At 53.0% G+C, this 13172-nt stretch overlaps 1 pseudogene; it reads left to right on the forward strand.

Annotated features, from left to right (window-relative positions):
* Nucleotides 1-1462: 1462 nt before the first annotated feature.
* Nucleotides 1463-2753, forward strand: LOC147081102 (tubulin beta-4B chain pseudogene; annotated as a pseudogene).
* Nucleotides 2754-13172: the final 10419 nt, after the last annotated feature.

Below are 13172 nucleotides of genomic sequence, written 5' to 3' on the forward strand. Positions count from 1 at the left end.
CCACTTTATCTAGGCCCCTCATAATTTTATAGACCTCAATAAGGTCTCCCCGCAGCCTCCTCTGTTCTAAGGAAAACAGACCCAGCCTATCCAGTCTTTCCTCATAGCTAAGATTCTCTACTCCTGGCCACATCCTTGTAAATCTCCTCTGTACCCTCTAGTGCAACCACATCTTTCCTGTAATGTGGTGACCAGAACTGCACACAGTACTCTAGCTGAGGCCTAACTAGTGTTTTATACAGTTGAAGCATAACCTCCCTGCTCTTGTATTCTATGACACGGCTAATAAAGGCAAGCATTCCGTATACCTTCTTAACTACCTTATCTACCTGGCCTGCGACCTTCAGGGATCTGTGGACATGCACTCCAAGGTCCCTTTGTTCCTCTACACTACTCACTGTCCTACCATTTAATGTGTATTCCCTTTCCTTGAACTCTCTCCACAACGTACTAGATGCTAAACTCAATTATTTCATATCTCTGGTTGATAGATTTTTGCTCGGTGATTGAGGGATATGGAGCCAAGCTGGCTGGATGGAGTTTGGACATCGATCAGCCCATGATTTGTTGAATGGCTGAATCCTGTTCCTATGTTCAAGTGCAAACTAACCATCTTGGCTCCTGGTCCAGTAACTCCTCTTAAAATGCTCATCCTGTTCAAGTCCCTCCATGGCCCTCGCCCCCCCCCCTCCCTATCTCTGTAACCTCCTCCAGCCCTACAATTCTCATCCTCCTGTTCAAATCCCTCCATGGCCCCTCGCCCCCTCCCTATCTCTGTAACCTCCTCCAGCCCCTACAATTCTCATCCTCCTGTTCAAATCCCTCCATGGCCCCTCGCCCCCCTCCCTATCTCTGTAACCTCCTCCAGCCCCTACAATTCTCATCCTCCTGTTCAAATCCCTCCATGGCCCCTCGCCCCCTCCCTATCTCTGTAACCTCCTCCAGCCCCTACAATTCTCATCCTCCTGTTCAAATCCCTCCATGGCCCCTCGCCCCCCTCCCTATCTCTGTAACCTCCTCCAGCCCCTACAATTCTCATCCTCCTGTTCAAATCCCTCCATGGCCCCTCGCCCCCTCCCTATCTCTGTAACCTCCTCCAGTCCCTACAACCCTCTGAGATGTCTACGCTCCTCCAATTCTGGCCTCTTGAGCATCCCCGATTTCCATCGCTCCACCATTGGCGGCCGTGCCTTCAGCTGCCTGGGGCCCTGAGCTCTGGAATTCCCTCCCTAAACCTCTCCGCCTCTCTGTCCTCCTTTAAGATGTTCCTTAAAACCGACCTCTTTGACCCAGCTTTTGGTCACCTGTCCTAATATCTCCTTATGTGGCTCGGTGTCAAATTGTGTTTGATAATCGCTCCTGTGAAGCGCCCTGGGGCATTTTGCTAGGTTAGAGATGAGATGTTGATGTGTTGAGTGGGTTTGGACTGACTCCTTTCTCTCTCCTCACCCTCTCTACCGCTACAGGCCAGAGTGGAGCGGGCAATAACTGGGCCAAGGGCCACTACACGGAAGGTGCAGAGCTAGTGGACTCTGTCTTGGATGTGGTGAGGAAGGAGTCCGAGAGCTGCGACTGCCTCCAGGGCTTCCAGCTGACCCACTCCCTGGGCGGGGGCACCGGCTCGGGCATGGGCACCCTGCTGATCAGCAAGATCCGGGAGGAGTACCCCGACCGCATCATGAACACTTTCAGCGTGGTGCCTTCACCCAAGGTCTCCGACACGGTGGTGGAACCCTACAACGCCACCCTCTCGGTCCACCAGCTGGTGGAGAACACAGACGAGACCTTCTGCATCGACAACGAGGCCCTCTACGACATCTGCTTCCGCACCCTTAAGCTCACCACCCCCACCTACGGCGACCTCAACCACCTGGTCTCCGCCACCATGAGCGGCGTCACCACCTGCCTGCGCTTCCCGGGCCAGCTCAACGCCGATCTACGCAAGCTGGCCGTCAACATGGTCCCCTTCCCCCGCCTGCACTTCTTCATGCCTGGCTTCGCCCCCCTGACCAGCCGGGGCAGCCAGCAGTATAGCTCACTGACCGTGCCCGAGCTGACCCAGCAAATGTTCGACGCCAAGAACATGATGGCAGCCTGCGACCCCCGCCACGGCCGCTACTTGACAGTGGCCGCTATCTTCCGCGGCCGCATGTCCATGAAGGAGGTGGACGAGCAGATGCTCAACGTCCAGAACAAGAACAGCAGCTACTTTGTGGAGTGGATCCCCAACAACGTCAAGACTGCCGTCTGCGACATCCCCCCCCGCGGCCTCAAGATGTCTGCCACCTTCATCGGCAATAGCACCGCCATCCAGGAGCTCTTCAAGCGCATCTCCGAGCAGTTCACCGCCATGTTCCGCCGCAAGGCCTTCCTCCACTGGTACACGGGCGAGGGCATGGACGAGATGGAGTTCACCGAGGCAGAGAGCAACATGAACGACCTGGTCTCCGAGTACCAGCAGTACCAGGACGCCACAGCCGAGGAGGAGGGAGAGTTCGAGGAGGAAGATGACGAGGAAGCGGCTTGAGTTTCTCTTCCCCGCCCACCCTTTCCTGAAACCCCCCCCCCCCCCCCTCCTCCGCAGCTGACCCTGTTCTCCTTGTAACCTGATCTTTGTCCTTTCCTCACCGCCTGCCCCCCCCCCCCCCCCCCCCCAAATCTTCCCACCGCATGGAATCCCTGTCTCGGTCTGCGTGTGTACGTGTGTCGATCATGAATGCTGTAAAAGGCTTCATTAAAGACTTTTGATAGCACCTCTCTGGGCTCCTGACTTCTGTTGTGGGCTTGCTGGCTGGATTTCAATGAAGTGTGAGGAGGCCCAACCTTGATCCTTTGGTGGGGGGAGGGTGGTAGAGGAGGGCCCCCTTGCTCCTTAGGGGTGCGGAGGAGGCAGACCCCCCTGTTTCTTGGAGGAGGTCCCTCTTGCACCTTAGGGGCGAGGAGGAGGTGGAACCCCTTGTTTCTTGGAGGAGGCTCCTCTTGCTCCTTGGGGGGGCGAGGAGGCAGAGGACCCCCTTTCTTGGCGGAGGAGGCCCCCTCTTGCTCCGGAGGAGGAGGAGGAGCCGCCTCTTGTTTGTTGGGGGCAAGGAGTAGAAGGACCCCCTTTCTTGGGGAGGTGGGCCCCTTGATCCTTGGGGGTGAGGAGGATCCTTGGGGGGGGAGGAGGATCCCTTGATCCTTGGGGGTGAGGAGGATCCCTTGATCCTTGGGGGTGAGGAGGACCCCTTGATCCTTGGAGGGGAGGAGGATCCTTGGGGGTGAGGAGGACCCCTTGATCCTTGGGGGTGAGGAGGATCCTTGGGGAGGAGGACCCCTTGATCCTTGGGGTGGAGGAGGACCCCTTGATCCTTGGGGATGAGGAGGGGGGGGCCCCTTGATCCAGAGGAGGAGGAGGACCCCTTGATCCTTGGGGAGGAGGAGGACCCCTTGATCCTTGGGGAGGAGGAGGACCCCTTGATCCTTGGGGATGAGGAGGGGGGGGGCCCCTTGATCCAGAGGAGGAGGGCCCCTTCATTCATGGGGAGAATGAGGCCCCCTATGCTCCTTGGGTGATGGGGAGGAGGAGGCCCTTGTTTCTTAGGGAGGTGGAGGTGCTCCTTGGGGGGGCAAGGAGGAGGCCCTTGTTTCTTGAGGAGGCTTCCCAGGTGGCTGGGGTCCAAATGGAGTAGAGGAGCGAAGGGATCTAGGGTTGCAGATACACCAGTCAGGGTTGTGCTTGACCAGCCTTACTGCGTTCATAAGGGGTCGGCCATTTGGGACTGACGAGGAGGCATTTCTTCACTCGGAGGGTGGTAAATCTTTGGATCTTTAGCCCAGGGGGCCGTGGAGGCTCGGTCGTTGAGTATATTCAAGGCTGAGGCTGCGATTGATGGGTTTATTTGGAGGAGCTAAGGGAATCTCTCTTCAGGCCACAGCGGTGCGGCAAGAACTGGGTCATGGGCCTTTTTTGGGGGGGGGGGGGGGGTGTGGGTGGTTGTGTGTGTGTGTGTGTGTGTGTGTGGAGCTGGTGGGTTTGTCTTGAGGCCTCAAGCTGCGACCCTCTCTATTCCAGCTCACCCACTCCCGGTCAGGAAGATTGCTTGCTGGCTGGGTCCTCAATGGCCACCGCAACCAGGCAGGGCCATCAAAATGGCCGCCGGCAGGCTTTGCCCTCAAGAACATGGATGTATCTTGTCTGTGATGTCACAATAACTTAGGTTCAGGGTGAGCGAGAGAACTGGTGGCATTTAAAGCCTTTTTTGTGTAGGTCCACATGTGAAATGCCTAACAATTAGAGTCCACCGCACACATGTATGCAATGAAGGCTAGGGCCACCCTGAAAATGCTCTTGCCTGCATGAAAGGAAGAGTGTCATCTTGTTGCAACTTTTGATGACCCAAATAGATACCACAGCCAGGTATGTGTATATACTCTAGGACTCGAGCCCCATAATCCAGGCCCACACTCCCCGGTGCCAGTACTGAGGGAGCGCTGCACTGTCGGAGGTAGATGTATATACTCTGGGACTCGAGCTCCATAATCCAGGCCCACACTCCCCGGTGCCAGTACTGAGGGAGCGCTGCACTGTCGGTGGTAGATGTATATACTCTAGGACTCGAGCCTCATAATCCAGGCCCACACTCCCCGGTGCCAGTACTGAGGGAGCGCTGCACTGTCGGAGGTAGATGTATATACTCTAGGACTTGAGCCCTATAATTATGTCACTAAACAGATTGGTCATTCAGCCCCTTGTTTGTGGGAGCTTGCTGTGTGCAAATTGGCTGCAGCATTTCCTACATTACAACAGTGCCTACGCTTTGGCGACTGAGCCTTGACAGCCCTCTGGGGCAGAGAATTCCAAAGATTCACCCCCCCTCTGAGTGAAGAAATTCCTCCTCATCTCAGTCCTCAATGGCCGACCCCTTATCCTGAGACTGTGACCCCTGGTTCGAGACTCTCCAGCCCAGGGGGGAAACAGCCTCTCAGCATCTACCCTGTCAATCCCCCTCAGAATCTTGTATGTTTCAATGAGATCACCTCATTCTTCTTAGCAAAGGGTGTGCAGGGACAGAGGGGCCTGGGAGTTCATGTGCATCAGTCCCTGAAGGTGGCGGGACATAGAGAGAGAGAGAGAGGTTAGCAAAGCCTACGGGATCTTGGGCTTCATAAAGAGGTATTGTGTGCAAAAGTTATGCTGAACCTTTATAAAGCGCTGGTTAGGCCACAACTGGAGTATTACGTCCAGTTCTGGTCACCACACTTTAGGAAGGATGTGAAGGCCCTCGAGAGGGTGCAGAGGAGATTTACCAGAATGGTTCCGGGGATGGGGGAATCTTAGCTACAAGGACAGGTTGGAGAAGCTGGATTTGGTTTCATTTGAGCAAAGGAGGTTGAGGGGTGATTTGATAAGGTGTACAAGATTATGACGGGTTTGGATAGGCTAGACGGGGAAAGGCTGTGCCCACTAGTTGATGGTACGAGGACTAGGGGACACAGATTTAAGGTTTTGGGCAAGAGATACAGGGGGGGGGGATGTGAGAACTTTTTTTAACGCAGCGAGTGGTGAGGACCTGGAACTCGCTGCCGACTGAAGTGGTGGACAATGTTTTCAAGGGGAGACTGGACAGGCACTCGGAAATAAACTTACAGGGCTCCGGGGAGAGCGGGGGAATGGGACTGATTGGATTGCTCTACAGAGAGCCGGCACGGACTCGAATGGCCGCCTTCTGTGCCGTTGTGACGCCAGAGTATAGGCCCAATCTCTCAAAGGACAACCCTCTCATCCCAGAGATCAGTCTGGTGAACCTTCGCTGCACTCCCTCTATGGCAAGTATATCTTTCCTTGGGTAAGGAGACCAAAACTCTGCACTGTACTCCAGGTGTGGTCTCACCAAGGCCCTGTACAATTGTAGCAAGGCTTCCTTACTCGTAGAAAAATAGGAGCAGGAGTCGGCCATTCGGCCCTTTGAGCCTGCTCCACCATTCAATATGATCATGGCTGATCCTCTATCTCAATACCATATTCCCGCTCTCTCCCCATACCCCTTGATGCCTTTTGTGTCTAGAAATCTATATCTCCTTCTTAAATATATTCAGTGACTTGGGCTCCGCAGCCTTGTGAGGTAGAGAATTCCACAGGTTCACCACCCTCTGAGTGAAGAAATTTCTCCTCATCTCAGTCCTAAATGGCTTACCCCTTATCCTTAGACTGTGACCCCTGGTTCTGGACTCCCCTGACCATCAGGAACATCCTGCGTCTAGTCCTGTCAGAATTTTATACATTTCAATGAGATCCCCTCTCATTCTTCTAAACTCTAGTGAACACAGGCCTAGTCGACCCAATCTCTCCTCATACGACAGTCCTGCCATCCCAGGAATCAGTCTGGTGAACCTTCGCTGCACTCCCTCTATGGTAAGTATATCCTTTCTTAGGTAAGGAGACCAGAACTGTACACAGTACTCCAGGTGTGGTCTCACCAAGGCCCTGTATAACTGGAGTAAGACACCCTTGCTCCTGTACTCAAATCCTCTTGCAATGAAGGCCAACATACCATTTGCCTTCCTAACTGCTTGCTGCACCTGCATGTTTGCTTTCAGTGACTGGTGCACAAGGACACCCAGGTCTCTTTGTACATCAGCATTTCCCAATCTAGCACCATTTAAGTATATCCTTTCTTAGGTAAGGAGGCCAAAAACTGCACACAGTACTCCAGATGTGATCTCACCAAGGCCCTGTATAACTGCAGTAAGGCATTCTACAGTTGTTCCAACCCCCTTGCAATAAAGGCCAACGTAGAGTTATACCGCACAGAGAGAGGCCCTTCGGCCCATCGTATCTGCGCTGGCCATCAAGCCCTGTCGATTCTAATCCCATTTTCCAGCACTTGGTCCGTAGCCTTGTATGCTGTGGCGTTTCAAGTGCTCATCTAAATGCTTCTTGAATGTTGAGGGTTTCTGCCTCTACCACCCTTTCAGGCAGTGAGTTCCACATTCCAACCATCCTCTGGGTGAAAAAGCTTTTCCTCAAATCCCCTCTAAACCTCCTGCCCCTTACCTTGAAACTATGCCCCCTGGTTATTGACCCCTCTACTAAGGGGAAAAGTTCCTTTCTATCTACCCTATCTATGCCCCTCATCATTCTGTACACCTCAAATCGGGTCCCCCCTCAGCCTTCTCTGCTCTAAGGAAAACAACCCCAGCCTGTCCAGTCTCTCTTCACAGCTGAAGTGCTCCAGCCCAGGTAACATCCTGGTGCATCTCCTCTGCACCCTCTCCAGTGCAATCACATCCTTCCTATAGTGTGACGACCAGAACTGCGCACAGTATTCCAGCTGTGGCCTAACTAGTGTTTTGTACAGCTCCATCATAACCTCCCTGCTCTTATATTCTATGCCTCGGCTAATGAAGGCAAGTATCTTGTATGCCACATGCCTTCCTAGATGCTTTTGACTCTCTGTAATAGGTTGCAGTAGTCTTGTGTTTTATCAGAATTCCACATTCAAATAAATCTTCCCCCTCCCACATCCTGTGGGTGCTGACTCATGCTTCCTTATCCTGTGATCCGGCAGCTTGGAACTGACCTTAGTGGGGTGTTATCAGCATTCCAGAAATGGCTACCACACAATAACACCAGCTTAGTTGTCGGGTGTTATCAGCATTCCAGAAATGGCTACCACACAATAACACCAGCTTAGTTGTCGAGCTTGGCTAGTCGATCTCTTCCCACCTCCAACACGGCCTCCAGACATCTCAAAGCGCTTTACAGCCAATGAAGTACTTTGAAATGTGGTCACTGTTGTAATGTAGGGAACGCGGCAGCCAGTTTGCGCACAGCAAGCTCCCACAAACAGCAATGTGATAATGACCGGATCATCTGTTTTAGTGATGTTGGTTGAGGGATAAATATTGGGCCTAGGACACCGGGGAGAACCCCCCCCCCGGCTCTGCTTCCAATAGTGGCCGTGGGATCTTTTACGTCCACCTGAGGGGGCAGACGGAGCCTCGGTTTAACGTCTCATCAGAAAGACGGCACCTCCGACAGTGCAGCACTCCCTCAGTACTGGCACCGGGGAGTGTGGGCCTGGATTATGGAGCTCGAGTCCTAGAGTATATACATCTACCTCCGACAGTGCAGCGCTCCCTCAGTACTGGCACCGGGGAGTGTGGGCCTGGATTATGGGGCTCGAGTCCCAGAGTATATACATCTACCTCCGACAGTGCAGCGCTCCCTCAGTACTGGCACCGGGGAGTGTGGGCCTGGATTATGGGGCTCGAGTCCCAGAGTATATACATCTACCTCCGACAGTGCAGCGCTCCCTCAGTACTGGCACCGGGGAGTGTGGGCCTGGATTATGGGGCTCGAGTCCTAGAGTATATACATCTACCTCCGACAGTGCAGCGCTCCCTCAGTACTGGCACCGGGGAGTGTGGGCCTGGATTATGGGGCTCCAGTCCTAGAGTATATACATCTACCTCCGACAGTGCAGCGCTCCCTCAGTACTGGCACCGGGGAGTGTGGGCCTGGATTATGGGGCTCGAGTCCTAGAGTATATACATCTACCTCCGACAGTGCAGTGCTCCCTCAGTACTGGCACCGGGGAGTGTGGGCCTGGATTATGGGGCTCGAGTCCTAGAGTATATACATCTACCTCCGACAGTGCAGCGCTCCCTCAGTACAGGCACCGGGGAGTGTGGGCCTGGATTATGGAGCTCGAGTCCTAGAGTATATACATCTACCTCCGACAGTGCAGCGCTCCCTCAGCACTGGCACCGGGGAGTGTGGGCCTGGATTATGGGGCTCAAGTCTCTGGAGTGGGGGCTCGACCCCATGACCTTCTGATTCAGACGAGAGAGAGAGAGAGACTGACCCAATGAACCACACAGGTTGCTGTATGGGAAGTTCAGAACCAATCCTTTAATCCTCCCCCGCTGACCCTCGCTCAACCTTAGAGTTAATGGTTAGGGAGTTGGTTTAAAGGGTTAAGGTTAGGTGTTTAAGGTTGGGGTTTGGGGTCAGGGTTAGGGGTTAAGATCAGGTGTTAGTGGCCTGGGTTGGGGTTTGGGGTCACACTTAAGGATTAGGGTTCAGGGTTAGGAGTTAGGGTTGCAGTGAGCAGTGTTACCGCACTGGGAATGTCTTAAATTCACAAACAAGAATGCCGAGGCCACCGTTGTGACTCGGAGAGGGACTGGGGGGCCGGAGAGGGTCAAAGCTCTCTCCCGACCTCCAGAAAGGTAGGACCAGAGGTCGTGGCTCGTTCTTGAAGTGGGGGGGAGCTGCGGGCAAATCTAAAGCCCAATCCGCAGACACAACGGTTAAAGGCCCCGGGAGCCAGCCTGGCCTAGCAACGGGTTAGTCGGGGAGGGTGAAGTTCAAAGGTCGGGGAGGGGGAGAGAGTCGGTGATCGCTGGGGGAGGAGGGTGGTTTTATAGCGTTCCCTGATCGGGCCTGGAGAACACACTCCTGCTCCTCCCCAACCCACCAGCCGACACGTCCAGGACCGGGCCTGACCCTTCTCGTTTCCCTCGGCCCTGCTGGTAGGCCCAGGTGACCATGGGCTTAACAAACGACAGAACCGTGTTAAAATGGAGGCCCTCCCGGCCTCCTTGAAAAGGCCTCAAAATGGCCGCCCGGCCCTCAGCTCCAACTGTCTCTGTTACAGGTGGAGGCCACGTGTGAGCTGGAGCTGGGCCTCCTCGCTCGAACAGAAGTGTGATTTGAGCGTATCCGGAGCCACCTCAGCTGTTGAACTAATTGCAGTTTTTAAGGGACTCGATGCTATAAATAAACCCGGCCTCTCTCTCACACACACAGGGAGCTCAGCCTCGCCCAGTCTGTGCTGGGGCTGTGTCGCTTACCCCCCTGACAGAGAATCCCTCTTTAACAGGGGTCCCTGATGGAGAGACTCCCTCTTTAACAGGGGTCCCTGATGGAGAGACTCCCTCTTTAACAGGGGTCCCTGATGGAGAGACTCCCTCTTTAACAGGGGTCCCTGATGGAGAGAGACTCCCTCTTTAAAAGGGGTCACTGATGGAGAGAGACTCCCTCTTTAAAAGGGGTCCCTGATGGAGAGACTCCCTAGAATCATAGAAAGTTACAGCACGGAAGAAGGCCATTTCGGCCCATCGTGTCCGCGCCGGCCAACAAAAAGCTATCCGGCTTAATCGCACTTCCCAGCTCTCGGTCCGTAGCCCTGCAGGTTACAGCATCCCAAGTGCACATCCAAGTACTTTTTAAATGTGGTGAGGGTTCCTGCCTCTCCCACCCTTTCAGGCAGTGAGTTCCAGACCCCCACAACCCTCTGGGTGAAGACATTTCCCCTCCAATCCCCTCTAAACCTTCCCCCAATTACTTTCAATCTGTGCCTCTGGTTTTTGACCCCTCTGCTAAGGGAAATAGGTCCTTTCTATCTAGGCCCCTCATAATTTTATAGACCTCAATAAGGTCTCCCCCTCAGCTTCCTCTGTTTCAAGGAAAACAGACCCAGCCTATCCAGTCTATCACACACAATCACAGAAACCCCACAGTGCAGATAGAGGCCATTTTGGCCCATCGAGCCTGCACCGACACATATCCCACCCGATCCCCGTAACCCCTACACCAACACATATTCCACTCTATCCCCGTAACCCCACGTATTTAATCCCCCTAACACTAAGGGTCAATTTATCATAGCCAATCAACCTAACCCGCACATCTTTGGACTGTGGGAGGAAACCGGAGCACCCGGAGGAAACCCACGCAAACACGGGGAGAATGTGCAAACTCCACACAGACAGTCGCCCGAGGCCGGATTCGAACCCGGGTCCCTGGCGCTGAGGTAACAGTGCTAACCACTATGCCACCATGCTTTCCTCGTAGTTAAGATTCTCTACTCCCAGCAACATCCTTGTAAATCTCCTCTGCACCCTCTAGTGCAATCACATCTTTCCTGTAATGTGATGACCAGAACTGCACGCAGTACTCCAGCTGAGGCCTAACTAGTGTTTTATACAGTTGAAGCATAACCGCCCCCTGCTCTTGTATTCTATGCCTCGGCTAATAAAGGCATCCATTCCGTATGCCTTCTTAACCACCTTATCTACCTGTCCTGCTACCTTCAGGGATCTGTTGACATGCACTCCAAGGTCCCTTTGTTCCTCTACACTAATCAGTGTCCTACCATTTAATGTGTATTCCCTTTCCTTGAACTCTCTCCCACAACGTACTAGATGCTAAACTCAATTATTTCAAATCTCAGGTTGATAGATTTTTGTTGGGTGATTGAGGGATCTAGAACAAGGTGGCTGGATGGAGTTTCGACACAGATCAGCCCATGAAATGACTTATGAAATACATAGAAACATAGAAGTTAGGAGCAGGAGTAGGCCATTCGGCCCCTCGAGCCTGCTCCGCCATTTAATGAGATCATGGCTGATCCTCCAAATTCAGTACCCTGTCCCTGCTTTCTCCCCATATCCCTTGATCCCTTTAGCCTTAAGAAATATATCCAACTCCTTCTTGAATATATTTAATGAATTGGCCTCTACTGACTTCTGTGGTAGAGAATTCCGCAGGTTCACCACTCTCTGGGTGAAGAAATTCCTCCTCATCTCTGTCCTAAATGGCTTACCCCTTATCCTTAGACTGTGACCCCTGGTTCTGGACTCCCCGACCATCGGGAACATCCTTCCTGCATCTAGTCTGTCCAGTCCTGTTAGAATTTTATAAGTTTCAATGAGATCCCCTCTCATTCTTCTAAACTCCAGCGAGTATAAGCCCAATCGACCCAATCTCTCCTCGTACGTCATTCCTGCTATCCCAGGTATCAGCCTGGTGAATCTTCGCTGAACTCCTTCCATGGCAAGAACATCCTTCCTCAGATAAGGCGACCAAAACTGCACACAATACTCAAGGTGTGGTCTCACCAAGTCCATGTACAACTGCAGCAAGACATCCTTGCTCCTGTACTCGAATCCTCTCGCTACGAAGGCCAGTATACCATTTGCCCTCTTAACCGCCTGCTGCACCTGCATGCTTACCTTCAGCGACTGGTGCACAAGGACACCCAGGTCTCGTTGCACTTCCCCTTCTCCCAATCTATTGCCGTTCAAATAATAATCTGCCTTCCTGTTTTTGCCACCAAAGTGGATAACCTCGCATTTATCCACATTATACTGCATCTGTCATGCTTCTGCCCAATCACCCAACCTGTCCAAATCGTACTGGAGTTTCTCAGCATCCTCCTCACAGCACACACGCCCACCCAGCTTTGTGTTGTCTGCAAACTTGGAGATATCACATCTAGTTCCCTTGTCTAGATCATTAATATATATTGTGAATAGCTGGGGTCCAAGGACTGATCCCTGTGGTACCCCACTAGTCACTGCCTGCCACTCGGAAAAAGAGCCGTTTACGGGCAGCACGGTGGCATAGTGGTTAGCACTGTTGCCTCACAGCGCCAGGGACCGGGGTTCAAATCTGGCCTTGGGTGACTGTCTGTGTGGAGTTTGCACATTCTCCCCGTGTTTGCGTGGGTTTCCTCCGGGTGCTCCGGTTTCCTCCCACAGTCCAAAGATGTGTGGGTTAGGTTGATTGGCCATGATAAAAAATTGGCCCTTAGTGTTAGGGGGGATTAAATACGTGGGGTTACGGGGATAGGGCTTGTGTGGGATGGCTGTCGGTGTAGGGACCGGGTGCTAGGGTTTGGATGATCAGCCATGATCTCGTTGAATCGCTGAGCAGGCTCGAAGGGCCGAATGGCCTACTCCTGCTCCTATCTTCTATGTTTCTATTCCAACTCTTTGCTTCCTGTCTGCCAACCAGTTCTCTGTCCAAGTCAGTACCTTGCCCCCAATCCCATGTGCCTTAACTTTACACGCTAATCTCTTATGCGGGACCTTATCGAAAGCCTTCTGAAAGTCCAAATACACCACATCCACTGGTTCTCCCTTATCTAATCTACCAGTTACACCCTCAAAAAATTCCGGTAGATTAGTCAAGCACGATTTACCTTTTGTAAATCCATGTTGACTTTGTCCGATCCTGTCACTGTTTTCCAAGTGCTCTGCTATTACATCTTTTATAATGGACTCTAGCATTTCCCCCACTACCGATGTCAGTAATACTGGACGCCCTGCTGGTGGCGCTGTCCAGGGAGAGTATAAATACTCGGGCACGGGGCCCAGCTTGCGCAGGACATTCTTTAACAGGA

The sequence above is a fragment of the Somniosus microcephalus genome, unplaced genomic scaffold (assembly GCF_052327205.1).
Source record: "Somniosus microcephalus isolate GS21.2 unplaced genomic scaffold, FLI_Smic_1.0 scaffold769, whole genome shotgun sequence".
NCBI lineage: Eukaryota > Metazoa > Chordata > Chondrichthyes > Squaliformes > Somniosidae > Somniosus > Somniosus microcephalus.